Source organism: Cannabis sativa, chromosome 7 (genome assembly GCF_029168945.1).
Source record: "Cannabis sativa cultivar Pink pepper isolate KNU-18-1 chromosome 7, ASM2916894v1, whole genome shotgun sequence".
NCBI lineage: Eukaryota > Viridiplantae > Streptophyta > Magnoliopsida > Rosales > Cannabaceae > Cannabis > Cannabis sativa.
Genome location: NC_083607.1, coordinates 43,572,970 through 43,596,620, shown reverse-complemented (window position 1 = coordinate 43,596,620; position 23,651 = coordinate 43,572,970). Strand labels below are relative to the sequence as shown.

The window sequence follows — 23,651 nt, the reverse complement described above, 5'->3', positions numbered from 1 at the left end:
ATTATAATTTCGGAATGATTATTGTAATCGGGAAATTTGTGTACTTGGCTTGAGGGAGGAGAGGGGTTCGCTATAAATGACTATTCGCACAATACATTTCGGGTGCGATCATACCGGCACTAATGCACGGATCCCATCGAACTCCGCAGTTAAGCGTGCTTGGGCGAGAGTAGTACTAGGATGGGTGACCTCTGGGAAGTCCTCGTGTTGCACCCCTAAATTTTTTTCTTTTTTAATTTTAATTCTTTTTCTTTATTATAATTTCGGAATGATTATTGTAATCGGGAAATTTGTGTACTTGGCTTGAGGGAGGAGAGGGGTTCGCTATAAATGACTATTCTGCACAATACATTTCGGGTGCGATCATACCGGCACTAATGCACGGATCCCATCGAACTCCGCAGTTAAGCGTGCTTGGGCGAGAGTAGTACTAGGATGGGTGACCTCCTGGGAAGTCCTCGTGTTGCACCCCTAAATTTTTTTTTTTTTTTAATTTTAATTCTTTTTCTTTATTATAATTTCGGAATGATTATTGTAATCGGGAAATTTGTGTACTTGGCTTGAGGGAGGAGAGGGGTTCGCTATAAATGACTATTCCGCACAATACATTTTGGGTGCGATCATACCAGCACTAATGCACGGATCCCATCGAACTCCGCCGAGTTAAGCGTGCTTGGGCGAGAGTAGTACTAGGATGGGTGACCTCTGGGAAGTCCTCGTGTTGCACCCCTAAATTTTTTGTTTTTTAATTTTAATTCTTTTTCTTTATTATAATTTCGGAATGATTATTGTAATCGGGAAATTTGTGTACTTGGCTTGAGGGAGGAGAGGGGTTCGCTATAAATGACTATTCTGCACAATACATTTCGGGTGCGATCATACCAGCACTAATGCACGGATCCCATCGAACTCGCCGATTAAGCGTGCTTGGGCGAGAGTAGTACTAGGATGGGTGACCTCTGGGAAGTCCTCGTGTTGCACCCCTAAATTTTTTGTTTTTTAATTTTAATTCTTTTTCTTTATTATAATTTCGGAATGATTATTGTAATCGGGAAATTTGTGTACTTGGCTTGAGGGAGGAGAGGGGTTCGCTATAAATGACTATTACGCACAATACATTTCGGGTGCTATCATACCAGCACTAATGCACGGATCCCATCGAACTCGCGAGTTAAGCGTGCTTGGGCGAGAGTAGTACTAGGATGGGTGACCTCTGGGAAGTCCTCGTGTTGCACCCCTAAATTTTTGTTTTTTTTTAATTTTAATTCTTTTTCTTTATTATAATTTCGGAATGATTATTGTAATCGGGAAATTTGTGTACTTGGCTTGAGGGAGGAGAGGGGTTCGCTATAAATGACTATTCGCACAATACATTTCGGGTGCGATCATACCGGCACTAATGCACGGATCCCATCGAACTCGCCGATTAAGCGTGCTTGGGCGAGAGTAGTACTAGGATGGGTGACCTCTGGGAAGTCCTCGTGTTGCACCCCTAAATTTTTTGTTTTTTTTAATTTTAATTCTTTTTCTTTATTATAATTTCGGAATGATTATTGTAATCGGGAAATTTGTGTACTTGGCTTGAGGGAGGAGAGGGGTTCGCTATAAATGACTATTCGCACAATACATTTCGGGTGCGATCATACCGGCACTAATGCACGGATCCCATCGAACTCGCGATTAAGCGTGCTTGGGCGAGAGTAGTACTAGGATGGGTGACCTCTGGGAAGTCCTCGTGTTGCACCCCTAAATTTTTTGTTTTTTTTAATTTTAATTCTTTTTCTTTATTATAATTTCGGAATGATTATTGTAATCGGGAAATTTGTGTACTTGGCTTGAGGGAGGAGAGGGGTTCGCTATAAATGACTATTCGCACAATACATTTCGGGTGCGATCATACCAGCACTAATGCACCGGATCCCATCAGAACTCGCCGATTAAGCGTGCTTGGGCGAGAGTAGTACTAGGATGGGTGACCTCTGGGAAGTCCTCGTGTTGCACCCCTAAATTTTTTGTTTTCTAATTTTAATTCTTTTTCTTTATTATAATTTCGGAATGATTATTGTAATCGGGAAATTTGTGTACTTGGCTTGAGGGAGGAGAGGGGTTCGCTATAAATGACTATTCTGCACAATACATTTCGGGTGCGATCATACCGGCACTAATGCACGGATCCCATCGAACTCGCGAGTTAAGCGTGCTTGGGCGAGAGTAGTACTAGGATGGGTGACCTCTGGGAAGTCCTCGTGTTGCACCCCTAAATTTTTTGTTTTTTAATTTTAATTCTTTTTCTTTATTATAATTTCGGAATGATTATTGTAATCGGGAAATTTGTGTACTTGGCTTGAGGGAGGAGAGGGGTTCGCTATAAATGACTATTCTGCACAATACATTTCGGGTGCGATCATACCGGCACTAATGCACGGATCCCATCGAACTCGCGAGTTAAGCGTGCTTGGGCGAGAGTAGTACTAGGATGGGTGACCTCTGGGAAGTCCTCGTGTTGCACCCCTAAATTTTTTGTTTTTTTTAATTTTAATTCTTTTTCTTTATTATAATTTCGGAATGATTATTGTAATCGGGAAATTTGTGTACTTGGCTTGAGGGAGGAGAGGGGTTCGCTATAAATGACTATTCGCACAATACATTTCGGGTGCGATCATACCGGCACTAATGCACGGATCCCATCGAACTCATGCGATTAAGCGTGCTTGGGCGAGAGTAGTACTAGGATGGGTGACCTCACAGGAAGTCCTCGTGTTGCACCCACTAAATTTTTTGTTTTTTAATTTTAATTCTTTTTCTTTATTATAATTTCGGAATGATTATTGTAATCGGGAAATTTGTGTACTTGGCTTGAGGGAGGAGAGGGGTTCGCTATAAATGACTATTCGCACAATACATTTCGGGTGCGATCATACCGGCACTAATGCACGGATCCCATCGAACTCGCGATTAAGCGTGCTTGGGCGAGAGTAGTACTAGGATGGGTGACCTCACAGGAAGTCCTCGTGTTGCACCCCTAAATTTTTTGTTTTTTAATTTTAATTCTTTTTCTTTATTATAATTTCGGAATGATTATTGTAATCGGGAAATTTGTGTACTTGGCTTGAGGGAGGAGAGGGGTTCGCTATAAATGACTATTCGCACAATACATTTCGGGTGCGATCATACCGGCACTAATGCACGGATCCCATCGAACTCGCGAGTTAAGCGTGCTTGGGCGAGAGTAGTACTAGGATGGGTGACCTCACAGGAAGTCCTCGTGTTGCACCCCTAAATTTTTTGTTTTTTTAATTTTAATTCTTTTTCTTTATTATAATTTCGGAATGATTATTGTAATCGGGAAATTTGTGTACTTGGCTTGAGGGAGGAGAGAGGTTCGCTATAAATGACTATTCCGCACAATACATTTCGGGTGCGATCATACCAGCACTAATGCACGGATCCCATCGAACTCGCGAGTTAAGCGTGCTTGGGCGAGAGTAGTACTAGGATGGGTGACCTCTGGGAAGTCCTCGTGTTGCACCCCTAAATTTTTTGTTTTTTAATTTTAATTCTTTTTCTTTATTATAATTTCGGAATGATTATTGTAATCGGGAAATTTGTGTACTTGGCTTGAGGGAGGAGAGGGGTTCGCTATAAATGACTATTCGCACAATACATTTCGGGTGCGATCATACCGGCACTAATGCACGGATCCCATCGAACTCCGCGATTAAGCGTGCTTGGGCGAGAGTAGTACTAGGATGGGTGACCTCACAGGAAGTCCTCGTGTTGCACCCCTAAATTTTTTGTTTTTAATTTTAATTCTTTTTCTTTATTATAATTTCGGAATGATTATTGTAATCGGGAAATTTGTGTACTTGGCTTGAGGGAGGAGAGGGGTTCGCTATAAATGACTATTCGCACAATACATTTCGGGTGCGATCATACCAGCACTAATGCACGGATCCCATCGAACTCGCGATTAAGCGTGCTTGGGCGAGAGTAGTACTAGGATGGGTGACCTACTGGGAAGTCCTCGTGTTGCACCCCTAAATTTTTGTTTTTTAATTTTAATTCTTTTTCTTTATTATAATTTCGGAATGATTATTGTAATCGGGAAATTTGTGTACTTGGCTTGAGGGAGGAGAGGGGTTCGCTATAAATGACTATTCGCACAATACATTTCGGGTGCGATCATACCAGCACTAATGCACCGGATCCCATCGAACTCGCCGATTAAGCGTGCTTGGGCGAGAGTAGTACTAGGATGGGTGACCTCACAGGAAGTCCTCGTGTTGCACCCCTAAATTTTTTGTTTTTTTTTAATTTTAATTCTTTTCCTTTATTATAATTTCGGATTATTGATTATTGTAATCGGGAAATTTGTGTACTTGGCTTGAGGGAGGAGAGGGGTTCGCTATAAATGACTATTCCGCACAATACATTTCGGGTGCGATCATACCAGCACTAATGCACCGGATCCCATCAGAACTCCGCAGTTAAGCGTGCTTGGGCGAGAGTAGTACTAGGATGGGTGACCTCCTGGGAAGTCCTCGTGTTGCACCCCTAAATTTTTTGTTTTTTTAATTTTAATTCTTTTTCTTTATTATAATTTCGGAATGATTATTGTAATCGGGAAATTTGTGTACTTGGCTTGAGGGAGGAGAGGGGTTCGCTATAAATGACTATTCCGCACAATACATTTCGGGTGCGATCATACCAGCACTAATGCACGGGATCCCATCAGAACTCCGCAGTTAAGCGTGCTTGGGCGAGAGTAGTACTAGGATGGGTGACCTCACAGGAAGTCCTCGTGTTGCACCCCTAAATTTTTATTTTTTAATTTTAATTCTTTTTCTTTATTATAATTTCGGAATGATTATTGTAATCGGGAAATTTGTGTACTTGGCTTGAGGGAGGAGAGGGGTTCGCTATAAATGACTATTCCGCACAATACATTTCGGGTGCGATCATACCAGCACTAATGCACGGGATCCCATCAGAACTCCGCAGTTAAGCGTGCTTGGGCGAGAGTAGTACTAGGATGGGTGACCTCACAGGAAGTCCTCGTGTTGCACCCCTAAATTTTTTGTTTTTTAATTTTAATTCTTTTTCTTTATTATAATTTCGGAATGATTATTGTAATCGGGAAATTTGTGTACTTGGCTTGAGGGAGGAGAGGGGTTCGCTATAAATGACTATTCGCACAATACATTTCGGGTGCGATCATACCAGCACTAATGCACCGGATCCCATCGAACTCCGCATGATTAAGCGTGCTTGGGCGAGAGTAGTACTAGGATGGGTGACCTCACAGGAAGTCCTCGTGTTGCACCCCTAAATTTTTTTTTTTTAATTTTAATTCTTTTTCTTTATTATAATTTCGGAATGATTATTGTAATCGGGAAATTTGTGTACTTGGCTTGAGGGAGGAGAGGGGTTCGCTATAAATGACTATTCGCACAATACATTTCGGGTGCGATCATACCGGCACTAATGCACGGATCCCATCGAACTCGCGATTAAGCGTGCTTGGGCGAGAGTAGTACTAGGATGGGTGACCTCCTGGGAAGTCCTCGTGTTGCACCCCTAAATTTTTTTTTTTTAATTTTAATTCTTTTTCTTTATTATAATTTCGGAATGATTATTGTAATCGGGAAATTTGTGTACTTGGCTTGAGGGAGGAGAGGGGTTCGCTATAAATGACTATTCGCACAATACATTTCGGGTGCGATCATACCGGCACTAATGCACGGATCCCATCGAACTCCGCGATTAAGCGTGCTTGGGCGAGAGTAGTACTAGGATGGGTGACCTCCTAGGAAGTCCTCGTGTTGCACCCCTAAATTTTTTGTTTTTTTAATTTTAATTCTTTTTCTTTATTATAATTTCGGAATGATTATTGTAATCGGGAAATTTGTGTACTTGGCTTGAGGGAGGAGAGGGGTTCGCTATAAATGACTATTCGCACAATACATTTCGGGTGCGATCATACCGGCACTAATGCACGGATCCCATCGAACTCGCGATTAAGCGTGCTTGGGCGAGAGTAGTACTAGGATGGGTGACCTCACAGGAAGTCCTCGTGTTGCACCCCTAAATTTTTTTTTTTTAATTTTAATTCTTTTTCTTTATTATAATTTCGGAATGATTATTGTAATCGGGAAATTTGTGTACTTGGCTTGAGGGAGGAGAGGGGTTCGCTATAAATGACTATTCCGCACAATACATTTCGGGTGCGATCATACCAGCACTAATGCACCGGATCCCATCAGAACTCCGCAGTTAAGCGTGCTTGGGCGAGAGTAGTACTAGGATGGGTGACCTCCTAGGAAGTCCTCGTGTTGCACCCCTAAATTTTTTGTTTTCAATTTTAATTCTTTTTCTTTATTATAATTTCGGAATGATTATTGTAATCGGGAAATTTGTGTACTTGGCTTGAGGGAGGAGAGGGGTTCGCTATAAATGACTATTCGCACAATACATTTCGGGTGCGATCATACCGGCACTAATGCACGGATCCCATCGAACTCCGCGATTAAGCGTGCTTGGGCGAGAGTAGTACTAGGATGGGTGACCTCACAGGAAGTCCTCGTGTTGCACCCCTAAATTTTTTGTTTTTTAATTTTAATTCTTTTTCTTTATTATAATTTCGGAATGATTATTGTAATCGGGAAATTTGTGTACTTGGCTTGAGGGAGGAGAGGGGTTCGCTATAAATGACTATTCGCACAATACATTTCGGGTGCGATCATACCAGCACTAATGCACCGGATCCCATCAGAACTCCGCAGTTAAGCGTGCTTGGGCGAGAGTAGTACTAGGATGGGTGACCTCTTGGGAAGTCCTCGTGTTGCACCCCTAAATTTTTTTTTTTTAATTTTAATTCTTTTTCTTTATTATAATTTCGGAATGATTATTGTAATCGGGAAATTTGTGTACTTGGCTTGAGGGAGGAGAGGGGTTCGCTATAAATGACTATTCAGCACAATACATTTCGGGTGCGATCATACCAGCACTAATGCACCGGATCCCATCAGAACTCCGCAGTTAAGCGTGCTTGGGCGAGAGTAGTACTAGGATGGGTGACCTCCTAGGAAGTCCTCGTGTTGCACCCCTAAATTTTTTGTTTTTTAATTTTAATTCTTTTTCTTTATTATAATTTCGGAATGATTATTGTAATCGGGAAATTTGTGTACTTGGCTTGAGGGAGGAGAGGGGTTCGCTATAAATGACTATTCGCACAATACATTTCGGGTGCGATCATACCAGCACTAATGCACCGGATCCCATCAGAACTCCGCAGTTAAGCGTGCTTGGGCGAGAGTAGTACTAGGATGGGTGACCTCCTGGGAAGTCCTCGTGTTGCACCCCTAAATTTTTTGTTTTTTTTAATTTTAATTCTTTTTCTTTATTATAATTTCGGAATGATTATTGTAATCGGGAAATTTGTGTACTTGGCTTGAGGGAGGAGAGGGGTTCGCTATAAATGACTATTCCGCACAATACATTTCGGGTGCGATCATACCAGCACTAATGCACCGGATCCCATCAGAACTCCGCAGTTAAGCGTGCTTGGGCGAGAGTAGTACTAGGATGGGTGACCTCCTGGGAAGTCCTCGTGTTGCACCCCTAAATTTTTTGTTTTTTAATTTTAATTCTTTTTCTTTATTATAATTTCGGAATGATTATTGTAATCGGGAAATTTGTGTACTTGGCTTGAGGGAGGAGAGGGGTTCGCTATAAATGACTATTTCGCACAATACATTTCGGGTGCGATCATACCAGCACTAATGCACCGGATCCCATCAGAACTCCGCAGTTAAGCGTGCTTGGGCGAGAGTAGTACTAGGATGGGTGACCTCCTGGGAAGTCCTCGTGTTGCACCCCTAAATTTTTTTTTTTTAATTTTAATTCTTTTTCTTTATTATAATTTCGGAATGATTATTGTAATCGGGAAATTTGTGTACTTGGCTTGAGGGAGGAGAGGGGTTCGCTATAAATGACTATTCTGCACAATACATTTCGGGTGCGATCATACCAGCACTAATGCACTGGATCCCATCGAACTCGCGATTAAGCGTGCTTGGGCGAGAGTAGTACTAGGATGGGTGACCTCTGGGAAGTCCTCGTGTTGCACCCCTAAATTTTTTTTTTTTTTAATTTTAATTCTTTTTCTTTATTATAATTTCGGAATGATTATTGTAATCGGGAAATTTGTGTACTTGGCTTGAGGGAGGAGAGGGGTTCGCTATAAATGACTATTCCGCACAATACATTTCGGGTGCGATCATACCGGCACTAATGCACGGATCCCATCGAACTCCGCGAGTTAAGCGTGCTTGGGCGAGAGTAGTACTAGGATGGGTGACCTCACAGGAAGTCCTCGTGTTGCACCCACTAAATTTTTTGTTTTTAATTTTAATTCTTTTTCTTTATTATAATTTCGGAATGATTATTGTAATCGGGAAATTTGTGTACTTGGCTTGAGGGAGGAGAGGGGTTCGCTATAAATGACTATTCGCACAATACATTTCGGGTGCGATCATACCGGCACTAATGCACGGATCCCATCGAACTCACGCGATTAAGCGTGCTTGGGCGAGAGTAGTACTAGGATGGGTGACCTCTGGGAAGTCCTCGTGTTGCACCCCTAAATTTTTTGTTTTTAATTTTAATTCTTTTTCTTTATTATAATTTCGGAATGATTATTGTAATCGGGAAATTTGTGTACTTGGCTTGAGGGAGGAGAGGGGTTCGCTATAAATGACTATTCGCACAATACATTTCGGGTGCGATCATACCGGCACTAATGCACGGATCCCATCGAACTCCGCGATTAAGCGTGCTTGGGCGAGAGTAGTACTAGGATGGGTGACCTCTGGGAAGTCCTCGTGTTGCACCCCTAAATTTTTTGTTTTTTTAATTTTAATTCTTTTTCTTTATTATAATTTCGGAATGATTATTGTAATCGGGAAATTTGTGTACTTGGCTTGAGGGAGGAGAGGGGTTCGCTATAAATGACTATTCGCACAATACATTTCGGGTGCGATCATACCGGCACTAATGCACGGATCCCATCGAACTCGCGAGTTAAGCGTGCTTGGGCGAGAGTAGTACTAGGATGGGTGACCTCTGGGAAGTCCTCGTGTTGCACCCCTAAATTTTTTGTTTTTAATTTTAATTCTTTTTCTTTATTATAATTTCGGAATGATTATTGTAATCGGGAAATTTGTGTACTTGGCTTGAGGGAGGAGAGGGGTTCGCTATAAATGACTATTCGCACAATACATTTCGGGTGCGATCATACCGGCACTAATGCACGGATCCCATCGAACTCCGCGATTAAGCGTGCTTGGGCGAGAGTAGTACTAGGATGGGTGACCTCACAGGAAGTCCTCGTGTTGCACCCCTAAATTTTTTGTTTTTAATTTTAATTCTTTTTCTTTATTATAATTTCGGAATGATTATTGTAATCGGGAAATTTGTGTACTTGGCTTGAGGGAGGAGAGGGGTTCGCTATAAATGACTATTCGCACAATACATTTCGGGTGCGATCATACCGGCACTAATGCACGGATCCCATCGAACTCCGCGAGTTAAGCGTGCTTGGGCGAGAGTAGTACTAGGATGGGTGACCTCTGGGAAGTCCTCGTGTTGCACCCCTAAATTTTTTGTATTTTTAATTTTAATTCTTTTTCTTTATTATAATTTCGGAATGATTATTGTAATCGGGAAATTTGTGTACTTGGCTTGAGGGAGGAGAGGGGTTCGCTATAAATGACTATTCGCACAATACATTTCGGGTGCGATCATACCGGCACTAATGCACGGATCCCATCGAACTCGCGAGTTAAGCGTGCTTGGGCGAGAGTAGTACTAGGATGGGTGACCTCTGGGAAGTCCTCGTGTTGCACCCCTAAATTTTTTGTTTTTAATTTTAATTCTTTTTCTTTATTATAATTTCGGAATGATTATTGTAATCGGGAAATTTGTGTACTTGGCTTGAGGGAGGAGAGGGGTTCGCTATAAATGACTATTCGCACAATACATTTCGGGTGCGATCATACCGGCACTAATGCACGGATCCCATCGAACTCGCGAGTTAAGCGTGCTTGGGCGAGAGTAGTACTAGGATGGGTGACCTCTGGGAAGTCCTCGTGTTGCACCCCTAAATTTTTTGTTTTTTTTAATTTTAATTCTTTTTCTTTATTATAATTTCGGAATGATTATTGTAATCGGGAAATTTGTGTACTTGGCTTGAGGGAGGAGAGGGGTTCGCTATAAATGACTATTCGCACAATACATTTCGGGTGCGATCATACCGGCACTAATGCACGGATCCCATCGAACTCCGCGAGTTAAGCGTGCTTGGGCGAGAGTAGTACTAGGATGGGTGACCTCACAGGAAGTCCTCGTGTTGCACCCCTAAATTTTTTGTTTTTGAATTTTAATTCTTTTTCTTTATTATAATTTCGGAATGATTATTGTAATCGGGAAATTTGTGTACTTGGCTTGAGGGAGGAGAGGGGTTCGCTATAAATGACTATTCGCACAATACATTTCGGGTGCGATCATACCGGCACTAATGCACGGATCCCATCGAACTCCGCGTTAAGCGTGCTTGGGCGAGAGTAGTACTAGGATGGGTGACCTCACAGGAAGTCCTCGTGTTGCACCCCTAAATTTTTTGTTTTTTAATTTTAATTCTTTTTCTTTATTATAATTTCGGAATGATTATTGTAATCGGGAAATTTGTGTACTTGGCTTGAGGGAGGAGAGGGGTTCGCTATAAATGACTATTCGCACAATACATTTCGGGTGCGATCATACCGGCACTAATGCACGGATCCCATCGAACTCGCGATTAAGCGTGCTTGGGCGAGAGTAGTACTAGGATGGGTGACCTCTGGGAAGTCCTCGTGTTGCACCCCTAAATTTTTTGTTTTTTAATTTTAATTCTTTTTCTTTATTATAATTTCGGAATGATTATTGTAATCGGGAAATTTGTGTACTTGGCTTGAGGGAGGAGAGGGGTTCGCTATAAATGACTATTCGCACAATACATTTCGGGTGCGATCATACCGGCACTAATGCACGGATCCCATCGAACTCCGCGATTAAGCGTGCTTGGGCGAGAGTAGTACTAGGATGGGTGACCTCTAGGAAGTCCTCGTGTTGCACCCCTAAATTTTTTGTTTTTTAATTTTAATTCTTTTTCTTTATTATAATTTCGGAATGATTATTGTAATCGGGAAATTTGTGTACTTGGCTTGAGGGAGGAGAGGGGTTCGCTATAAATGACTATTCGCACAATACATTTCGGGTGCGATCATACCGGCACTAATGCACGGATCCCATCGAACTCCGCGATTAAGCGTGCTTGGGCGAGAGTAGTACTAGGATGGGTGACCTCTGGGAAGTCCTCGTGTTGCACCCCTAAATTTTTTGTTTTTAATTTTAATTCTTTTTCTTTATTATAATTTCGGAATGATTATTGTAATCGGGAAATTTGTGTACTTGGCTTGAGGGAGGAGAGGGGTTCGCTATAAATGACTATTCGCACAATACATTTCGGGTGCGATCATACCGGCACTAATGCACGGATCCCATCGAACTCCATGAGTTAAGCGTGCTTGGGCGAGAGTAGTACTAGGATGGGTGACCTCACAGGAAGTCCTCGTGTTGCACCCCTAAATTTTCTGTTTTTTTTAATTTTAATTCTTTTTCTTTATTATAATTTCGGAATGATTATTGTAATCGGGAAATTTGTGTACTTGGCTTGAGGGAGGAGAGGGGTTCGCTATAAATGACTATTCGCACAATACATTTCGGGTGCGATCATACCGGCACTAATGCACGGATCCCATCGAACTCCGCGAGTTAAGCGTGCTTGGGCGAGAGTAGTACTAGGATGGGTGACCTCTGAGGAAGTCCTCGTGTTGCACCCCTAAATTTTTTGTTTTTAATTTTAATTCTTTTTCTTTATTATAATTTCGGAATGATTATTGTAATCGGGAAATTTGTGTACTTGGCTTGAGGGAGGAGAGGGGTTCGCTATAAATGACTATTCGCACAATACATTTCGGGTGCGATCATACCGGCACTAATGCACGGATCCCATCGAACTCCGCGATTAAGCGTGCTTGGGCGAGAGTAGTACTAGGATGGGTGACCTCACAGGAAGTCCTCGTGTTGCACCCCTAAATTTTTTGTTTTTTAATTTTAATTCTTTTTCTTTATTATAATTTCGGAATGATTATTGTAATCGGGAAATTTGTGTACTTGGCTTGAGGGAGGAGAGGGGTTCGCTATAAATGACTATTCGCACAATACATTTCGGGTGCGATCATACCGGCACTAATGCACGGATCCCATCGAACTCGCGAGTTAAGCGTGCTTGGGCGAGAGTAGTACTAGGATGGGTGACCTCTGGGAAGTCCTCGTGTTGCACCCCTAAATTTTTTGTTTTTTTAATTTTAATTCTTTTTCTTTATTATAATTTCGGAATGATTATTGTAATCGGGAAATTTGTGTACTTGGCTTGAGGGAGGAGAGGGGTTCGCTATAAATGACTATTCGCACAATACATTTCGGGTGCGATCATACCGGCACTAATGCACGGATCCCATCGAACTCCGCGATTAAGCGTGCTTGGGCGAGAGTAGTACTAGGATGGGTGACCTCTGGGAAGTCCTCGTGTTGCACCCCTAAATTTTTTGTTTTTAATTTTAATTCTTTTTCTTTATTATAATTTCGGAATGATTATTGTAATCGGGAAATTTGTGTACTTGGCTTGAGGGAGGAGAGGGGTTCGCTATAAATGACTATTCCGCACAATACATTTCGGGTGCGATCATACCAGCACTAATGCACCGGATCCCATCAGAACTCCGCAGTTAAGCGTGCTTGGGCGAGAGTAGTACTAGGATGGGTGACCTCGTGGGAAGTCCTCGTGTTGCACCCCTAAATTTTTGTTTTTTTTAATTTAAATTTTTTTTCTTTATTATAATTTCGGAATGATTATTGTAATCGGGAAATTTGTGTACTTGGCTTGAGGGAGGAGAGGGGTTCGCTATAAATGACTATTCCGCACAATACATTTCGGGTGCGATCATACCAGCACTAATGCACCGGATCCCATCGAACTCGCGAGTTAAGCGTGCTTGGGCGAGAGTAGTACTAGGATGGGTGACCTCTGGGAAGTCCTCGTGTTGCACCCCTAAATTTTTTGTTTTTAATTTTAATTCTTTTTCTTTATTATAATTTCGGAATGATTATTGTAATCGGGAAATTTGTGTACTTGGCTTGAGGGAGGAGAGGGGTTCGCTATAAATGACTATTCGCACAATACATTTCGGGTGCGATCATACCGGCACTAATGCACGGATCCCATCGAACTCCGCGAGTTAAGCGTGCTTGGGCGAGAGTAGTACTAGGATGGGTGACCTCACAGGAAGTCCTCGTGTTGCACCCCTAAATTTTTTGTTTTTAATTTTAATTCTTTTTCTTTATTATAATTTCGGAATGATTATTGTAATCGGGAAATTTGTGTACTTGGCTTGAGGGAGGAGAGAGGGTTCGCTATAAATGACTATTCGCACAATACATTTCGGGTGCGATCATACCGGCACTAATGCACGGATCCCATCGAACTCGCGATTAAGCGTGCTTGGGCGAGAGTAGTACTAGGATGGGTGACCTCACAGGAAGTCCTCGTGTTGCACCCCTACATTTTTTGTTTTTTTAATTTTAATTCTTTTTCTTTATTATAATTTCGGAATGATTATTGTAATCGGGAAATTTGTGTACTTGGCTTGAGGGAGGAGAGGGGTTCGCTATAAATGACTATTCGCACAATACATTTCGGGTGCGATCATACCGGCACTAATGCACGGATCCCATCGAACTCAGCGAGTTAAGCGTGCTTGGGCGAGAGTAGTACTAGGATGGGTGACCTCACAGGAAGTCCTCGTGTTGCACCCCTAAATTTTTTGTTTTTTAATTTTAATTCTTTTTCTTTATTATAATTTCGGAATGATTATTGTAATCGGGAAATTTGTGTACTTGGCTTGAGGGAGGAGAGGGGTTCGCTATAAATGACTATTCGCACAATACATTTCGGGTGCGATCATACCGGCACTAATGCACGGATCCCATCGAACTCGCGATTAAGCGTGCTTGGGCGAGAGTAGTACTAGGATGGGTGACCTCCTGGGAAGTCCTCGTGTTGCACCCCTAAATTTTTTGTTTTTAATTTTAATTCTTTTTCTTTATTATAATTTCGGAATGATTATTGTAATCGGGAAATTTGTGTACTTGGCTTGAGGGAGGAGAGGGGTTCGCTATAAATGACTATTCGCACAATACATTTCGGGTGCGATCATACCGGCACTAATGCACGGATCCCATCGAACTCGCGAGTTAAGCGTGCTTGGGCGAGAGTAGTACTAGGATGGGTGACCTCTGGGAAGTCCTCGTGTTGCACCCCTAAATTTTTTATTTTTTTAATTTTAATTCTTTTTCTTTATTATAATTTCGGAATGATTATTGTAATCGGGAAATTTGTGTACTTGGCTTGAGGGAGGAGAGGGGTTCGCTATAAATGACTATTCCGCACAATACATTTCGGGTGCGATCATACCAGCACTAATGCACGGATCCCATCGAACTCGCGATTAAGCGTGCTTGGGCGAGAGTAGTACTAGGATGGGTGACCTCCTGGGAAGTCCTCGTGTTGCACCCCTAAATTTTTTGTTTTTAATTTTAATTCTTTTTCTTTATTATAATTTCGGAATGATTATTGTAATCGGGAAATTTGTGTACTTGGCTTGAGGGAGGAGAGGGGTTCGCTATAAATGACTATTAGCACAATACATTTCGGGTGCGATCATACCGGCACTAATGCACGGATCCCATCGAACTCGCGATTAAGCGTGCTTGGGCGAGAGTAGTACTAGGATGGGTGACCTCACAGGAAGTCCTCGTGTTGCACCCCTAAATTTTTTGTTTTTAATTTTAATTCTTTTTCTTTATTATAATTTCGGAATGATTATTGTAATCGGGAAATTTGTGTACTTGGCTTGAGGGAGGAGAGGGGTTCGCTATAAATGACTATTCCGCACAATACATTTCGGGTGCGATAATACCAGCACTAATGCACGGATCCCATCGAACTCCGCGAGTTAAGCGTGCTTGGGCGAGAGTAGTACTAGGATGGGTGACCTCTGGGAAGTCCTCGTGTTGCACCCCTAAATTTTTTGTTTCTTAATTTTAATTCTTTTTCTTTATTATAATTTCGGAATGATTATTGTAATCGGGAAATTTGTGTACTTGGCTTGAGGGAGGAGAGGGGTTCGCTATAAATGACTATTCGCACAATACATTTCGGGTGCGATCATACCGGCACTAATGCACGGATCCCATCGAACTCCGCGAGTTAAGCGTGCTTGGGCGAGAGTAGTACTAGGATGGGTGACCTCTGGGAAGTCCTCGTGTTGCACCCCTAAATTTTTTGTTTTTTAATTTTAATTCTTTTTCTTTATTATAATTTCGGAATGATTATTGTAATCGGGAAATTTGTGTACTTGGCTTGAGGGAGGAGAGGGGTTCGCTATAAATGACTATTCGCACAATACATTTCGGGTGCGATCATACCGGCACTAATGCACGGATCCCATCGAACTCGCCGAGTTAAGCGTGCTTGGGCGAGAGTAGTACTAGGATGGGTGACCTCACAGGAAGTCCTCGTGTTGCACCCCTAAATTTTTTGTTTTTTAATTTTAATTCTTTTTCTTTATTATAATTTCGGAATGATTATTGTAATCGGGAAATTTGTGTACTTGGCTTGAGGGAGGAGAGGGGTTCGCTATAAATGACTATTCGCACAATACATTTCGGGTGCGATCATACCGGCACTAATGCACGGATCCCATCGAACTCATGAGTTAAGCGTGCTTGGGCGAGAGTAGTACTAGGATGGGTGACCTCTGGGAAGTCCTCGTGTTGCACCCCTAAATTTTTTGTTTTTAATTTTAATTCTTTTTCTTTATTATAATTTCGGAATGATTATTGTAATCGGGAAATTTGTGTACTTGGCTTGAGGGAGGAGAGGGGTTCGCTATAAATGACTATTCGCACAATACATTTCGGGTGCGATCATACCGGCACTAATGCACGGATCCCATCGAACTCGCGATTAAGCGTGCTTGGGCGAGAGTAGTACTAGGATGGGTGACCTCTGGGAAGTCCTCGTGTTGCACCCCTAAATTTTTTGTTTTTAATTTTAATTCTTTTTCTTTATTATAATTTCGGAATGATTATTGTAATCGGGAAATTTGTGTACTTGGCTTGAGGGAGGAGAGGGGTTCGCTATAAATGACTATTCGCACAATACATTTCGGGTGCGATCATACCGGCACTAATGCACGGATCCCATCGAACTCCGCGAGTTAAGCGTGCTTGGGCGAGAGTAGTACTAGGATGGGTGACCTCACAGGAAGTCCTCGTGTTGCACCCCTAAATTTTTTGTTTTTAATTTTAATTCTTTTTCTTTATTATAATTTCGGAATGATTATTGTAATCGGGAAATTTGTGTACTTGGCTTGAGGGAGGAGAGGGGTTCGCTATAAATGACTATTCGCACAATACATTTCGGGTGCGATCATACCGGCACTAATGCACGGATCCCATCGAACTCGCGAGTTAAGCGTGCTTGGGCGAGAGTAGTACTAGGATGGGTGACCTCTGGGAAGTCCTCGTGTTGCACCCCTAAATTTTTTGTTTTTAATTTTAATTCTTTTTCTTTATTATAATTTCGGAATGATTATTGTAATCGGGAAATTTGTGTACTTGGCTTGAGGGAGGAGAGGGGTTCGCTATAAATGACTATTCGCACAATACATTTCGGGTGCGATCATACCGGCACTAATGCACGGATCCCATCGAACTCGCGAGTTAAGCGTGCTTGGGCGAGAGTAGTACTAGGATGGGTGACCTCACAGGAAGTCCTCGTGTTGCACCCCTAAATTTTTTGTTTTTTAATTTTAATTCTTTTTCTTTATTATAATTTCGGAATGATTATTGTAATCGGGAAATTTGTGTACTTGGCTTGAGGGAGGAGAGGGGTTCGCTATAAATGACTATTCGCACAATACATTTCGGGTGCGATCATACCGGCACTAATGCACGGATCCCATCGAACTCCGCGATTAAGCGTGCTTGGGCGAGAGTAGTACTAGGATGGGTGACCTCTGGGAAGTCCTCGTGTTGCACCCCTAAATTTTTTGTTTTTAATTTTAATTCTTTTTCTTTATTATAATTTCGGAATGATTATTGTAATCGGGAAATTTGTGTACTTGGCTTGAGGGAGGAGAGGGGTTCGCTATAAATGACTATTCGCACAATACATTTCGGGTGCGATCATACCGGCACTAATGCACGGATCCCATCGAACTCGGCCGAGTTAAGCGTGCTTGGGCGAGAGTAGTACTAGGATGGGTGACCTCATGGGAAGTCCTCGTGTTGCACCCCTAAATTTTTTGTTTTTTAATTTTAATTCTTTTTCTTTATTATAATTTCGGAATGATTATTGTAATCGGGAAATTTGTGTACTTGGCTTGAGGGAGGAGAGGGGTTCGCTATAAATGACTATTCGCACAATACATTTCGGGTGCGATCATACCGGCACTAATGCACGGATCCCATCGAACTCATGAGTTAAGCGTGCTTGGGCGAGAGTAGTACTAGGATGGGTGACCTCTGGGAAGTCCTCGTGTTGCACCCCTAAATTTTTTGTTTTTTAATTTTAATTCTTTTTCTTTATTATAATTTCGGAATGATTATTGTAATCGGGAAATTTGTGTACTTGGCTTGAGGGAGGAGAGGGGTTCGCTATAAATGACTATTCGCACAATACATTTCGGGTGCGATCATACCGGCACTAATGCACGGATCCCATCGAACTCGCGAGTTAAGCGTGCTTGGGCGAGAGTAGTACTAGGATGGGTGACCTCTTGGGAAGTCCTCGTGTTGCACCCCTAAATTTTTTGTTTTTTAATTTTAATTCTTTTTCTTTATTATAATTTCGGAATGATTATTGTAATCGGGAAATTTGTGTACTTGGCTTGAGGGAGGAGAGGGGTTCGCTATAAATGACTATTCGCACAATACATTTCGGGTGCGATCATACCGGCACTAATGCACGGATCCCATCGAACTCGCAGTTAAGCGTGCTTGGGCGAGAGTAGTACTAGGATGGGTGACCTCGTGGGAAGTCCTCGTGTTGCACCCCTAAATTTTTTGTTTTTAATTTTAATTCTTTTTCTTTATTATAATTTCGGAATGATTATTGTAATCGGGAAATTTGTGTACTTGGCTTGAGGGAGGAGAGGGGTTCGCTATAAATGACTATTCGCACAATACATTTCGGGTGCGATCATACCGGCACTAATGCACGGATCCCATCGAACTCGCGAGTTAAGCGTGCTTGGGCGAGAGTAGTACTAGGATGGGTGACCTCACAGGAAGTCCTCGTGTTGCACCCCTAAATTTTTTGTTTTTTAATTTTAATTCTTTTTCTTTATTATAATTTCGGAATGATTATTGTAATCGGGAAATTTGTGTACTTGGCTTGAGGGAGGAGAGGGGTTCGCTATAAATGACTATTAGCACAATACATTTCGGGTGCGATCATACCGGCACTAATGCACGGATCCCATCGAACTCGCGATTAAGCGTGCTTGGGCGAGAGTAGTACTAGGATGGGTGACCTCTGGGAAGTCCTCGTGTTGCACCCCTAAATTTTTTGTTTTTTAATTTTAATTCTTTTTCTTTATTATAATTTCGGAATGATTATTGTAATCGGGAAATTTGTGTACTTGGCTTGAGGGAGGAGAGGGGTTCGCTATAAATGACTATTCGCACAATACATTTCGGGTGCGATCATACCGGCACTAATGCACGGATCCCATCGAACTCGCCGATTAAGCGTGCTTGGGCGAGAGTAGTACTAGGATGGGTGACCTCACAGGAAGTCCTCGTGTTGCACCCCTAAATTTTTTGTTTTTTTTAATTTTAATTCTTTTTCTTTATTATAATTTCGGAATGATTATTGTAATCGGGAAATTTGTGTACTTGGCTTGAGGGAGGAGAGGGGTTCGCTATAAATGACTATTCGCACAATACATTTCGGGTGCGATCATACCGGCACTAATGCACGGATCCCATCGAACTCGCGATTAAGCGTGCTTGGGCGAGAGTAGTACTAGGATGGGTGACCTCACAGGAAGTCCTCGTGTTGCACCCCTAAATTTTTTGTTTTTTAATTTTAATTCTTTTTCTTTATTATAATTTCGGAATGATTATTGTAATCGGGAAATTTGTGTACTTGGCTTGAGGGAGGAGAGGGGTTCGCTATAAATGACTATTCGCACAATACATTTCGGGTGCGATCATACCGGCACTAATGCACGGATCCCATCGAACTCGCGATTAAGCGTGCTTGGGCGAGAGTAGTACTAGGATGGGTGACCTCTGGGAAGTCCTCGTGTTGCACCCCAAATTTTTTGTTTTTTTAATTTTAATTCTTTTTCTTTATTATAATTTCGGAATGATTATTGTAATCGGGAAATTTGTGTACTTGGCTTGAGGGAGGAGAGGGGTTCGCTATAAATGACTATTCGCACAATACATTTCGGGTGCGATCATACCGGCACTAATGCACGGATCCCATCGAACTCCGCGATTAAGCGTGCTTGGGCGAGAGTAGTACTAGGATGGGTGACCTCACAGGAAGTCCTCGTGTTGCACCCCTAAATTTTTTGTTTTTTTTTAATTTTAATTCTTTTTCTTTATTATAATTTCGGAATGATTATTGTAATCGGGAAATTTGTGTACTTGGCTTGAGGGAGGAGAGGGGTTCGCTATAAATGACTATTCGCACAATACATTTCGGGTGCGATCATACCGGCACTAATGCACGGATCCCATCGAACTCGCCGATTAAGCGTGCTTGGGCGAGAGTAGTACTAGGATGGGTGACCTCCTGGGAAGTCCTCGTGTTGCACCACTAAATTTTTTGTTTTTTTTTAATTTTAATTCTTTTTCTTTATTATAATTTCGGAATGATTATTGTAATCGGGAAATTTGTGTACTTGGCTTGAGGGAGGAGAGGGGTTCGCTATAAATGACTATTAGCACAATACATTTCGGGTGCGATCATACCGGCACTAATGCACGGATCCCATCGAACTCAGCCGAGTTAAGCGTGCTTGGGCGAGAGTAGTACTAGGATGGGTGACCTCTGGGAAGTCCTCGTGTTGCACCCCTAAATTTTTTGTTTTTTAATTTTAATTCTTTTTCTTTATTATAATTTCGGAATGATTATTGTAATCGGGAAATTTGTGTACTTGGCTTGAGGGAGGAGAGGGGTTCGCTATAAATGACTATTCGCACAATACATTTCGGGTGCGATCATACCGGCACTAATGCACGGATCCCATCGAACTCGCCGAGTTAAGCGTGCTTGGGCGAGAGTAGTACTAGGATGGGTGACCTTCTGGGAAGTCCTCGTGTTGCACCCCTAAATTTTTTGTTTTTTTTAATTTTAATTCTTTTTCTTTATTATAATTTCGGAATGATTATTGTAATCGGGAAATTTGTGTACTTGGCTTGAGGGAGGAGAGGGGTTCGCTATAAATGACTATTCAGCACAATACATTTCGGGTGCGATCATACCAGCACTAATGCACGGATCCCATCGAACTCGCGATTAAGCGTGCTTGGGCGAGAGTAGTACTAGGATGGGTGACCTCCTGGGAAGTCCTCGTGTTGCACCCCTAAATTTTTTGTTTTTTTTAATTTTAATTCTTTTTCTTTATTATAATTTCGGAATGATTATTGTAATCGGGAAATTTGTGTACTTGGCTTGAGGGAGGAGAGGGGTTCGCTATAAATGACTATTCTGCACAATACATTTCGGGTGCGATCATACCAGCACTAATGCACCGGATCCCATCAGAACTCCGCAGTTAAGCGTGCTTGGGCGAGAGTAGTACTAGGATGGGTGACCTCTTGGGAAGTCCTCGTGTTGCACCCCTAAATTTTTTGTTTTTTTTAATTTTAATTCTTTTTCTTTATTATAATTTCGGAATGATTATTGTAATCGGGAAATTTGTGTACTTGGCTTGAGGGAGGAGAGGGGTTCGCTATAAATGACTATTCTGCACAATACATTTCGGGTGCGATCATACCGGCACTAATGCACGGATCCCATCGAACTCACGCGATTAAGCGTGCTTGGGCGAGAGTAGTACTAGGATGGGTGACCTCTGGGAAGTCCTCGTGTTGCACCCACTAAATTTTTTGTTTTTTTAATTTTAATTCTTTTTCTTTATTATAATTTCGGAATGATTATTGTAATCGGGAAATTTGTGTACTTGGCTTGAGGGAGGAGAGGGGTTCGCTATAAATGACTATTCGCACAATACATTTCGGGTGCGATCATACCGGCACTAATGCACGGATCCCATCGAACTCGCGAGTTAAGCGTGCTTGGGCGAGAGTAGTACTAGGATGGGTGACCTCACAGGAAGTCCTCGTGTTGCACCCACTAAATTTTTTGTTTTTTTTTAATTTTAATTCTTTTTCTTTATTATAATTTCGGAATGATTATTGTAATCGGGAAATTTGTGTACTTGGCTTGAGGGAGGAGAGGGGTTCGCTATAAATGACTATTCGCACAATACATTTCGGGTGCGATCATACAGCACTAATGCACGGATCCCATCGAACTCGCGATTAAGCGTGCTTGGGCGAGAGTAGTACTAGGATGGGTGACCTCTGAGGAAGTCCTCGTGTTGCACCCCTAAATTTTTGTTTTCTAATTTTAATTCTTTTTCTTTATTATAATTTCGGAATGATTATTGTAATCGGGAAATTTGTGTACTTGGCTTGAGGGAGGAGAGGGGTTCGCTATAAATGACTATTCGCACAATACATTTCGGGTGCGATCATACCGGCACTAATGCACGGATCCCATCGAACTCGATTAAGCGTGCTTGGGCGAGAGTACTAGGATGGGTGACCTCACAGGAAGTCCTCGTGTTGCACCCACTAAATTTTTGTTTTTTAATTTTAATTCTTTTTCTTTATTATAATTTCGGAATGATTATTGTAATCGGGAAATTTGTGTACTTGGCTTGAGGGAGGAGAGGGGTTCGCTATAAATGACTATTCGCACAATACATTTCGGGTGCGATCATACCGGCACTAATGCACGGATCCCATCGAACTCGCGATTAAGCGTGCTTGGGCGAGAGTAGTACTAGGATGGGTGACCTCACAGGAAGTCCTCGTGTTGCACCCCTAAATTTTTTGTTTTTTTTAATTTTAATTCTTTTTCTTTATTATAATTTCGGAATGATTATTGTAATCGGGAAATTTGTGTACTTGGCTTGAGGGAGGAGAGGGGTTCGCTATAAATGACTATTCGCACAATACATTTCGGGTGCGATCATACCGGCACTAATGCACGGATCCCATCGAACTCGCGATTAAGCGTGCTTGGGCGAGAGTAGTACTAGGATGGGTGACCTCTAGGAAGTCCTCGTGTTGCACCCCTAAATTTTTTGTTTTTTAATTTTAATTCTTTTTCTTTATTATAATTTCGGAATGATTATTGTAATCGGGAAATTTGTGTACTTGGCTTGAGGGAGGAGAGGGGTTCGCTATAAATGACTATTCGCACAATACATTTCGGGTGCGATCATACCGGCACTAATGCACGGATCCCATCGAACTCCGCGATTAAGCGTGCTTGGGCGAGAGTAGTACTAGGATGGGTGACCTCACTGGGAAGTCCTCGTGTTGCACCCCTAAATTTTTTGTTTTTAATTTTAATTCTTTTTCTTTATTATAATTTCGGAATGATTATTGTAATCGGGAAATTTGTGTACTTGGCTTGAGGGAGGAGAGGGGTTCGCTATAAATGACTATTCGCACAATACATTTCGGGTGCGATCATACCGGCACTAATGCACGGATCCCATCGAACTCGCGATTAAGCGTGCTTGGGCGAGAGTAGTACTAGGATGGGTGACCTCTGGGAAGTCCTCGTGTTGCACCCCTAAATTTTTTGTTTTTAATTTTAATTCTTTTTCTTTATTATAATTTCGGAATGATTATTGTAATCGGGAAATTTGTGTACTTGGCTTGAGGGAGGAGAGGGGTTCGCTATAAATGACTATTCGCACAATACATTTCGGGTGCGATCATACCGGCACTAATGCACGGATCCCATCGAACTCGCCGAGTTAAGCGTGCTTGGGCGAGAGTAGTACTAGGATGGGTGACCTCTGGGAAGTCCTCGTGTTGCACCCACTAAATTTTTTGTTTTTTAATTTTAATTCTTTTTCTTTATTATAATTTCGGAATGATTATTGTAATCGGGAAATTTGTGTACTTGGCTTGAGGGAGGAGAGGGGTTCGCTATAAATGACTATTCGCACAATACATTTCGGGTGCGATCATACCGGCACTAATGCACGGATCCCATCGAACTCGCGAGTTAAGCGTGCTTGGGCGAGAGTAGTACTAGGATGGGTGACCTTCTGGGAAGTCCTCGTGTTGCACCCCTAAATTTTTTGTTTTTTAATTTTAATTCT

General features: G+C 42.0%; 55 non-coding genes and 38 pseudogenes across 55 annotated transcripts; all 93 read left to right on the top strand.

Annotated features, from left to right (window-relative positions):
• Positions 1-100: 100 nt before the first annotated feature.
• LOC133029533 (5S ribosomal RNA) lies at positions 101-216 on the top strand. Its single transcript, XR_009683657.1, has one exon. It is a non-coding gene; the product is annotated as a 5S ribosomal RNA (ribosomal RNA).
• Positions 217-355: 139 nt separating this feature from the next.
• LOC133029514 (5S ribosomal RNA) lies at positions 356-472 on the top strand. The gene has a single exon (XR_009683639.1). It is a non-coding gene; the product is annotated as a 5S ribosomal RNA (ribosomal RNA).
• A 140-nt stretch (positions 473-612) lies between these two features.
• LOC133029668 (5S ribosomal RNA) lies at positions 613-730 on the top strand. The gene has a single exon (XR_009683792.1). It is a non-coding gene; the product is annotated as a 5S ribosomal RNA (ribosomal RNA).
• Positions 731-868: 138 nt separating this feature from the next.
• Positions 869-984, top strand: LOC133029862 (5S ribosomal RNA; annotated as a pseudogene).
• A 138-nt stretch (positions 985-1,122) lies between these two features.
• Positions 1,123-1,238, top strand: LOC133029772 (5S ribosomal RNA; annotated as a pseudogene).
• A 139-nt stretch (positions 1,239-1,377) lies between these two features.
• On the top strand, positions 1,378-1,493 carry LOC133029864 (5S ribosomal RNA; annotated as a pseudogene).
• Positions 1,494-1,632: 139 nt separating this feature from the next.
• Positions 1,633-1,747, top strand: LOC133029903 (5S ribosomal RNA; annotated as a pseudogene).
• Positions 1,748-1,886: 139 nt separating this feature from the next.
• LOC133029598 (5S ribosomal RNA) lies at positions 1,887-2,004 on the top strand. The gene has a single exon (XR_009683721.1). It is a non-coding gene; the product is annotated as a 5S ribosomal RNA (ribosomal RNA).
• Positions 2,005-2,142: 138 nt separating this feature from the next.
• On the top strand, positions 2,143-2,258 carry LOC133029698 (5S ribosomal RNA). The gene has a single exon (XR_009683822.1). It is a non-coding gene; the product is annotated as a 5S ribosomal RNA (ribosomal RNA).
• Positions 2,259-2,396: 138 nt separating this feature from the next.
• Positions 2,397-2,512, top strand: LOC133029697 (5S ribosomal RNA). Its single transcript, XR_009683821.1, has one exon. It is a non-coding gene; the product is annotated as a 5S ribosomal RNA (ribosomal RNA).
• A 139-nt stretch (positions 2,513-2,651) lies between these two features.
• LOC133029915 (5S ribosomal RNA) lies at positions 2,652-2,769 on the top strand (annotated as a pseudogene).
• A 138-nt stretch (positions 2,770-2,907) lies between these two features.
• On the top strand, positions 2,908-3,023 carry LOC133029860 (5S ribosomal RNA; annotated as a pseudogene).
• A 137-nt stretch (positions 3,024-3,160) lies between these two features.
• LOC133029624 (5S ribosomal RNA) lies at positions 3,161-3,277 on the top strand. The gene has a single exon (XR_009683747.1). It is a non-coding gene; the product is annotated as a 5S ribosomal RNA (ribosomal RNA).
• Positions 3,278-3,416: 139 nt separating this feature from the next.
• Positions 3,417-3,532, top strand: LOC133029667 (5S ribosomal RNA). The gene has a single exon (XR_009683791.1). It is a non-coding gene; the product is annotated as a 5S ribosomal RNA (ribosomal RNA).
• Positions 3,533-3,669: 137 nt separating this feature from the next.
• LOC133029657 (5S ribosomal RNA) lies at positions 3,670-3,786 on the top strand. The gene has a single exon (XR_009683781.1). It is a non-coding gene; the product is annotated as a 5S ribosomal RNA (ribosomal RNA).
• A 136-nt stretch (positions 3,787-3,922) lies between these two features.
• LOC133029796 (5S ribosomal RNA) lies at positions 3,923-4,038 on the top strand (annotated as a pseudogene).
• A 136-nt stretch (positions 4,039-4,174) lies between these two features.
• On the top strand, positions 4,175-4,292 carry LOC133029750 (5S ribosomal RNA; annotated as a pseudogene).
• A 144-nt stretch (positions 4,293-4,436) lies between these two features.
• Positions 4,437-4,555, top strand: LOC133029739 (5S ribosomal RNA). The gene has a single exon (XR_009683840.1). It is a non-coding gene; the product is annotated as a 5S ribosomal RNA (ribosomal RNA).
• A 139-nt stretch (positions 4,556-4,694) lies between these two features.
• Positions 4,695-4,813, top strand: LOC133029480 (5S ribosomal RNA). Its single transcript, XR_009683602.1, has one exon. It is a non-coding gene; the product is annotated as a 5S ribosomal RNA (ribosomal RNA).
• A 137-nt stretch (positions 4,814-4,950) lies between these two features.
• LOC133029479 (5S ribosomal RNA) lies at positions 4,951-5,069 on the top strand. The gene has a single exon (XR_009683601.1). It is a non-coding gene; the product is annotated as a 5S ribosomal RNA (ribosomal RNA).
• Positions 5,070-5,206: 137 nt separating this feature from the next.
• Positions 5,207-5,326, top strand: LOC133029588 (5S ribosomal RNA). Its single transcript, XR_009683712.1, has one exon. It is a non-coding gene; the product is annotated as a 5S ribosomal RNA (ribosomal RNA).
• Positions 5,327-5,462: 136 nt separating this feature from the next.
• LOC133029745 (5S ribosomal RNA) lies at positions 5,463-5,578 on the top strand (annotated as a pseudogene).
• A 136-nt stretch (positions 5,579-5,714) lies between these two features.
• LOC133029590 (5S ribosomal RNA) lies at positions 5,715-5,831 on the top strand. The gene has a single exon (XR_009683714.1). It is a non-coding gene; the product is annotated as a 5S ribosomal RNA (ribosomal RNA).
• Positions 5,832-5,969: 138 nt separating this feature from the next.
• LOC133029859 (5S ribosomal RNA) lies at positions 5,970-6,085 on the top strand (annotated as a pseudogene).
• A 137-nt stretch (positions 6,086-6,222) lies between these two features.
• On the top strand, positions 6,223-6,341 carry LOC133029436 (5S ribosomal RNA). Its single transcript, XR_009683555.1, has one exon. It is a non-coding gene; the product is annotated as a 5S ribosomal RNA (ribosomal RNA).
• Positions 6,342-6,477: 136 nt separating this feature from the next.
• Positions 6,478-6,594, top strand: LOC133029656 (5S ribosomal RNA). Its single transcript, XR_009683780.1, has one exon. It is a non-coding gene; the product is annotated as a 5S ribosomal RNA (ribosomal RNA).
• A 137-nt stretch (positions 6,595-6,731) lies between these two features.
• Positions 6,732-6,850, top strand: LOC133029379 (5S ribosomal RNA). The gene has a single exon (XR_009683509.1). It is a non-coding gene; the product is annotated as a 5S ribosomal RNA (ribosomal RNA).
• Positions 6,851-6,987: 137 nt separating this feature from the next.
• LOC133029435 (5S ribosomal RNA) lies at positions 6,988-7,106 on the top strand. The gene has a single exon (XR_009683554.1). It is a non-coding gene; the product is annotated as a 5S ribosomal RNA (ribosomal RNA).
• Positions 7,107-7,243: 137 nt separating this feature from the next.
• Positions 7,244-7,362, top strand: LOC133029728 (5S ribosomal RNA). Its single transcript, XR_009683839.1, has one exon. It is a non-coding gene; the product is annotated as a 5S ribosomal RNA (ribosomal RNA).
• Positions 7,363-7,502: 140 nt separating this feature from the next.
• On the top strand, positions 7,503-7,621 carry LOC133029717 (5S ribosomal RNA). The gene has a single exon (XR_009683838.1). It is a non-coding gene; the product is annotated as a 5S ribosomal RNA (ribosomal RNA).
• A 138-nt stretch (positions 7,622-7,759) lies between these two features.
• Positions 7,760-7,878, top strand: LOC133029706 (5S ribosomal RNA). Its single transcript, XR_009683830.1, has one exon. It is a non-coding gene; the product is annotated as a 5S ribosomal RNA (ribosomal RNA).
• Positions 7,879-8,015: 137 nt separating this feature from the next.
• On the top strand, positions 8,016-8,131 carry LOC133029830 (5S ribosomal RNA; annotated as a pseudogene).
• A 139-nt stretch (positions 8,132-8,270) lies between these two features.
• LOC133029594 (5S ribosomal RNA) lies at positions 8,271-8,388 on the top strand. The gene has a single exon (XR_009683717.1). It is a non-coding gene; the product is annotated as a 5S ribosomal RNA (ribosomal RNA).
• Positions 8,389-8,525: 137 nt separating this feature from the next.
• On the top strand, positions 8,526-8,642 carry LOC133029912 (5S ribosomal RNA; annotated as a pseudogene).
• A 136-nt stretch (positions 8,643-8,778) lies between these two features.
• On the top strand, positions 8,779-8,894 carry LOC133029725 (5S ribosomal RNA; annotated as a pseudogene).
• Positions 8,895-9,032: 138 nt separating this feature from the next.
• On the top strand, positions 9,033-9,148 carry LOC133029696 (5S ribosomal RNA). The gene has a single exon (XR_009683820.1). It is a non-coding gene; the product is annotated as a 5S ribosomal RNA (ribosomal RNA).
• Positions 9,149-9,284: 136 nt separating this feature from the next.
• On the top strand, positions 9,285-9,401 carry LOC133029655 (5S ribosomal RNA). Its single transcript, XR_009683779.1, has one exon. It is a non-coding gene; the product is annotated as a 5S ribosomal RNA (ribosomal RNA).
• Positions 9,402-9,537: 136 nt separating this feature from the next.
• Positions 9,538-9,654, top strand: LOC133029612 (5S ribosomal RNA). The gene has a single exon (XR_009683735.1). It is a non-coding gene; the product is annotated as a 5S ribosomal RNA (ribosomal RNA).
• Positions 9,655-9,792: 138 nt separating this feature from the next.
• On the top strand, positions 9,793-9,908 carry LOC133029694 (5S ribosomal RNA). Its single transcript, XR_009683818.1, has one exon. It is a non-coding gene; the product is annotated as a 5S ribosomal RNA (ribosomal RNA).
• Positions 9,909-10,044: 136 nt separating this feature from the next.
• LOC133029693 (5S ribosomal RNA) lies at positions 10,045-10,160 on the top strand. The gene has a single exon (XR_009683817.1). It is a non-coding gene; the product is annotated as a 5S ribosomal RNA (ribosomal RNA).
• Positions 10,161-10,299: 139 nt separating this feature from the next.
• LOC133029578 (5S ribosomal RNA) lies at positions 10,300-10,417 on the top strand. Its single transcript, XR_009683702.1, has one exon. It is a non-coding gene; the product is annotated as a 5S ribosomal RNA (ribosomal RNA).
• Positions 10,418-10,554: 137 nt separating this feature from the next.
• LOC133029556 (5S ribosomal RNA) lies at positions 10,555-10,670 on the top strand. Its single transcript, XR_009683680.1, has one exon. It is a non-coding gene; the product is annotated as a 5S ribosomal RNA (ribosomal RNA).
• Positions 10,671-10,807: 137 nt separating this feature from the next.
• LOC133029900 (5S ribosomal RNA) lies at positions 10,808-10,922 on the top strand (annotated as a pseudogene).
• A 137-nt stretch (positions 10,923-11,059) lies between these two features.
• Positions 11,060-11,175, top strand: LOC133029774 (5S ribosomal RNA; annotated as a pseudogene).
• Positions 11,176-11,312: 137 nt separating this feature from the next.
• Positions 11,313-11,428, top strand: LOC133029724 (5S ribosomal RNA; annotated as a pseudogene).
• Positions 11,429-11,564: 136 nt separating this feature from the next.
• Positions 11,565-11,682, top strand: LOC133029595 (5S ribosomal RNA). Its single transcript, XR_009683718.1, has one exon. It is a non-coding gene; the product is annotated as a 5S ribosomal RNA (ribosomal RNA).
• A 139-nt stretch (positions 11,683-11,821) lies between these two features.
• On the top strand, positions 11,822-11,939 carry LOC133029606 (5S ribosomal RNA). Its single transcript, XR_009683728.1, has one exon. It is a non-coding gene; the product is annotated as a 5S ribosomal RNA (ribosomal RNA).
• Positions 11,940-12,075: 136 nt separating this feature from the next.
• Positions 12,076-12,192, top strand: LOC133029654 (5S ribosomal RNA). Its single transcript, XR_009683778.1, has one exon. It is a non-coding gene; the product is annotated as a 5S ribosomal RNA (ribosomal RNA).
• Positions 12,193-12,329: 137 nt separating this feature from the next.
• Positions 12,330-12,445, top strand: LOC133029692 (5S ribosomal RNA). Its single transcript, XR_009683816.1, has one exon. It is a non-coding gene; the product is annotated as a 5S ribosomal RNA (ribosomal RNA).
• A 138-nt stretch (positions 12,446-12,583) lies between these two features.
• Positions 12,584-12,699, top strand: LOC133029723 (5S ribosomal RNA; annotated as a pseudogene).
• Positions 12,700-12,836: 137 nt separating this feature from the next.
• On the top strand, positions 12,837-12,955 carry LOC133029901 (5S ribosomal RNA). The gene has a single exon (XR_009683858.1). It is a non-coding gene; the product is annotated as a 5S ribosomal RNA (ribosomal RNA).
• A 139-nt stretch (positions 12,956-13,094) lies between these two features.
• Positions 13,095-13,211, top strand: LOC133029589 (5S ribosomal RNA). The gene has a single exon (XR_009683713.1). It is a non-coding gene; the product is annotated as a 5S ribosomal RNA (ribosomal RNA).
• A 136-nt stretch (positions 13,212-13,347) lies between these two features.
• On the top strand, positions 13,348-13,465 carry LOC133029577 (5S ribosomal RNA). The gene has a single exon (XR_009683701.1). It is a non-coding gene; the product is annotated as a 5S ribosomal RNA (ribosomal RNA).
• Positions 13,466-13,602: 137 nt separating this feature from the next.
• LOC133029858 (5S ribosomal RNA) lies at positions 13,603-13,718 on the top strand (annotated as a pseudogene).
• A 138-nt stretch (positions 13,719-13,856) lies between these two features.
• LOC133029665 (5S ribosomal RNA) lies at positions 13,857-13,974 on the top strand. The gene has a single exon (XR_009683789.1). It is a non-coding gene; the product is annotated as a 5S ribosomal RNA (ribosomal RNA).
• A 137-nt stretch (positions 13,975-14,111) lies between these two features.
• On the top strand, positions 14,112-14,227 carry LOC133029744 (5S ribosomal RNA; annotated as a pseudogene).
• A 136-nt stretch (positions 14,228-14,363) lies between these two features.
• Positions 14,364-14,479, top strand: LOC133029691 (5S ribosomal RNA). The gene has a single exon (XR_009683815.1). It is a non-coding gene; the product is annotated as a 5S ribosomal RNA (ribosomal RNA).
• Positions 14,480-14,618: 139 nt separating this feature from the next.
• On the top strand, positions 14,619-14,734 carry LOC133029734 (5S ribosomal RNA; annotated as a pseudogene).
• Positions 14,735-14,870: 136 nt separating this feature from the next.
• On the top strand, positions 14,871-14,986 carry LOC133029857 (5S ribosomal RNA; annotated as a pseudogene).
• Positions 14,987-15,123: 137 nt separating this feature from the next.
• LOC133029699 (5S ribosomal RNA) lies at positions 15,124-15,240 on the top strand. Its single transcript, XR_009683823.1, has one exon. It is a non-coding gene; the product is annotated as a 5S ribosomal RNA (ribosomal RNA).
• Positions 15,241-15,377: 137 nt separating this feature from the next.
• Positions 15,378-15,494, top strand: LOC133029611 (5S ribosomal RNA). The gene has a single exon (XR_009683734.1). It is a non-coding gene; the product is annotated as a 5S ribosomal RNA (ribosomal RNA).
• A 137-nt stretch (positions 15,495-15,631) lies between these two features.
• Positions 15,632-15,749, top strand: LOC133029676 (5S ribosomal RNA). Its single transcript, XR_009683800.1, has one exon. It is a non-coding gene; the product is annotated as a 5S ribosomal RNA (ribosomal RNA).
• A 137-nt stretch (positions 15,750-15,886) lies between these two features.
• On the top strand, positions 15,887-16,002 carry LOC133029704 (5S ribosomal RNA). The gene has a single exon (XR_009683828.1). It is a non-coding gene; the product is annotated as a 5S ribosomal RNA (ribosomal RNA).
• A 136-nt stretch (positions 16,003-16,138) lies between these two features.
• On the top strand, positions 16,139-16,253 carry LOC133029899 (5S ribosomal RNA; annotated as a pseudogene).
• A 136-nt stretch (positions 16,254-16,389) lies between these two features.
• On the top strand, positions 16,390-16,507 carry LOC133029576 (5S ribosomal RNA). Its single transcript, XR_009683700.1, has one exon. It is a non-coding gene; the product is annotated as a 5S ribosomal RNA (ribosomal RNA).
• Positions 16,508-16,643: 136 nt separating this feature from the next.
• On the top strand, positions 16,644-16,759 carry LOC133029690 (5S ribosomal RNA). Its single transcript, XR_009683814.1, has one exon. It is a non-coding gene; the product is annotated as a 5S ribosomal RNA (ribosomal RNA).
• Positions 16,760-16,895: 136 nt separating this feature from the next.
• LOC133029623 (5S ribosomal RNA) lies at positions 16,896-17,012 on the top strand. The gene has a single exon (XR_009683746.1). It is a non-coding gene; the product is annotated as a 5S ribosomal RNA (ribosomal RNA).
• Positions 17,013-17,149: 137 nt separating this feature from the next.
• Positions 17,150-17,265, top strand: LOC133029722 (5S ribosomal RNA; annotated as a pseudogene).
• A 136-nt stretch (positions 17,266-17,401) lies between these two features.
• LOC133029602 (5S ribosomal RNA) lies at positions 17,402-17,520 on the top strand. The gene has a single exon (XR_009683725.1). It is a non-coding gene; the product is annotated as a 5S ribosomal RNA (ribosomal RNA).
• Positions 17,521-17,657: 137 nt separating this feature from the next.
• Positions 17,658-17,773, top strand: LOC133029703 (5S ribosomal RNA). The gene has a single exon (XR_009683827.1). It is a non-coding gene; the product is annotated as a 5S ribosomal RNA (ribosomal RNA).
• Positions 17,774-17,910: 137 nt separating this feature from the next.
• LOC133029544 (5S ribosomal RNA) lies at positions 17,911-18,027 on the top strand. Its single transcript, XR_009683667.1, has one exon. It is a non-coding gene; the product is annotated as a 5S ribosomal RNA (ribosomal RNA).
• A 137-nt stretch (positions 18,028-18,164) lies between these two features.
• On the top strand, positions 18,165-18,280 carry LOC133029555 (5S ribosomal RNA). Its single transcript, XR_009683679.1, has one exon. It is a non-coding gene; the product is annotated as a 5S ribosomal RNA (ribosomal RNA).
• A 136-nt stretch (positions 18,281-18,416) lies between these two features.
• On the top strand, positions 18,417-18,533 carry LOC133029622 (5S ribosomal RNA). The gene has a single exon (XR_009683745.1). It is a non-coding gene; the product is annotated as a 5S ribosomal RNA (ribosomal RNA).
• Positions 18,534-18,670: 137 nt separating this feature from the next.
• LOC133029898 (5S ribosomal RNA) lies at positions 18,671-18,785 on the top strand (annotated as a pseudogene).
• Positions 18,786-18,922: 137 nt separating this feature from the next.
• Positions 18,923-19,039, top strand: LOC133029824 (5S ribosomal RNA; annotated as a pseudogene).
• Positions 19,040-19,178: 139 nt separating this feature from the next.
• Positions 19,179-19,294, top strand: LOC133029856 (5S ribosomal RNA; annotated as a pseudogene).
• Positions 19,295-19,431: 137 nt separating this feature from the next.
• Positions 19,432-19,546, top strand: LOC133029897 (5S ribosomal RNA; annotated as a pseudogene).
• A 137-nt stretch (positions 19,547-19,683) lies between these two features.
• Positions 19,684-19,800, top strand: LOC133029653 (5S ribosomal RNA). Its single transcript, XR_009683777.1, has one exon. It is a non-coding gene; the product is annotated as a 5S ribosomal RNA (ribosomal RNA).
• A 140-nt stretch (positions 19,801-19,940) lies between these two features.
• On the top strand, positions 19,941-20,057 carry LOC133029794 (5S ribosomal RNA; annotated as a pseudogene).
• Positions 20,058-20,197: 140 nt separating this feature from the next.
• On the top strand, positions 20,198-20,315 carry LOC133029778 (5S ribosomal RNA; annotated as a pseudogene).
• A 137-nt stretch (positions 20,316-20,452) lies between these two features.
• Positions 20,453-20,570, top strand: LOC133029584 (5S ribosomal RNA). The gene has a single exon (XR_009683708.1). It is a non-coding gene; the product is annotated as a 5S ribosomal RNA (ribosomal RNA).
• Positions 20,571-20,710: 140 nt separating this feature from the next.
• Positions 20,711-20,826, top strand: LOC133029733 (5S ribosomal RNA; annotated as a pseudogene).
• Positions 20,827-20,966: 140 nt separating this feature from the next.
• On the top strand, positions 20,967-21,085 carry LOC133029367 (5S ribosomal RNA). Its single transcript, XR_009683508.1, has one exon. It is a non-coding gene; the product is annotated as a 5S ribosomal RNA (ribosomal RNA).
• A 140-nt stretch (positions 21,086-21,225) lies between these two features.
• On the top strand, positions 21,226-21,342 carry LOC133029361 (5S ribosomal RNA; annotated as a pseudogene).
• A 139-nt stretch (positions 21,343-21,481) lies between these two features.
• LOC133029662 (5S ribosomal RNA) lies at positions 21,482-21,598 on the top strand. The gene has a single exon (XR_009683785.1). It is a non-coding gene; the product is annotated as a 5S ribosomal RNA (ribosomal RNA).
• A 141-nt stretch (positions 21,599-21,739) lies between these two features.
• LOC133029384 (5S ribosomal RNA) lies at positions 21,740-21,854 on the top strand (annotated as a pseudogene).
• Positions 21,855-21,990: 136 nt separating this feature from the next.
• On the top strand, positions 21,991-22,101 carry LOC133029382 (5S ribosomal RNA; annotated as a pseudogene).
• Positions 22,102-22,238: 137 nt separating this feature from the next.
• Positions 22,239-22,354, top strand: LOC133029854 (5S ribosomal RNA; annotated as a pseudogene).
• A 139-nt stretch (positions 22,355-22,493) lies between these two features.
• LOC133029360 (5S ribosomal RNA) lies at positions 22,494-22,608 on the top strand (annotated as a pseudogene).
• A 137-nt stretch (positions 22,609-22,745) lies between these two features.
• Positions 22,746-22,863, top strand: LOC133029762 (5S ribosomal RNA; annotated as a pseudogene).
• Positions 22,864-22,999: 136 nt separating this feature from the next.
• On the top strand, positions 23,000-23,114 carry LOC133029896 (5S ribosomal RNA; annotated as a pseudogene).
• Positions 23,115-23,250: 136 nt separating this feature from the next.
• On the top strand, positions 23,251-23,367 carry LOC133029770 (5S ribosomal RNA; annotated as a pseudogene).
• A 138-nt stretch (positions 23,368-23,505) lies between these two features.
• LOC133029550 (5S ribosomal RNA) lies at positions 23,506-23,622 on the top strand. The gene has a single exon (XR_009683673.1). It is a non-coding gene; the product is annotated as a 5S ribosomal RNA (ribosomal RNA).
• The last annotated feature ends 29 nt before the right edge of the window (positions 23,623-23,651 follow it).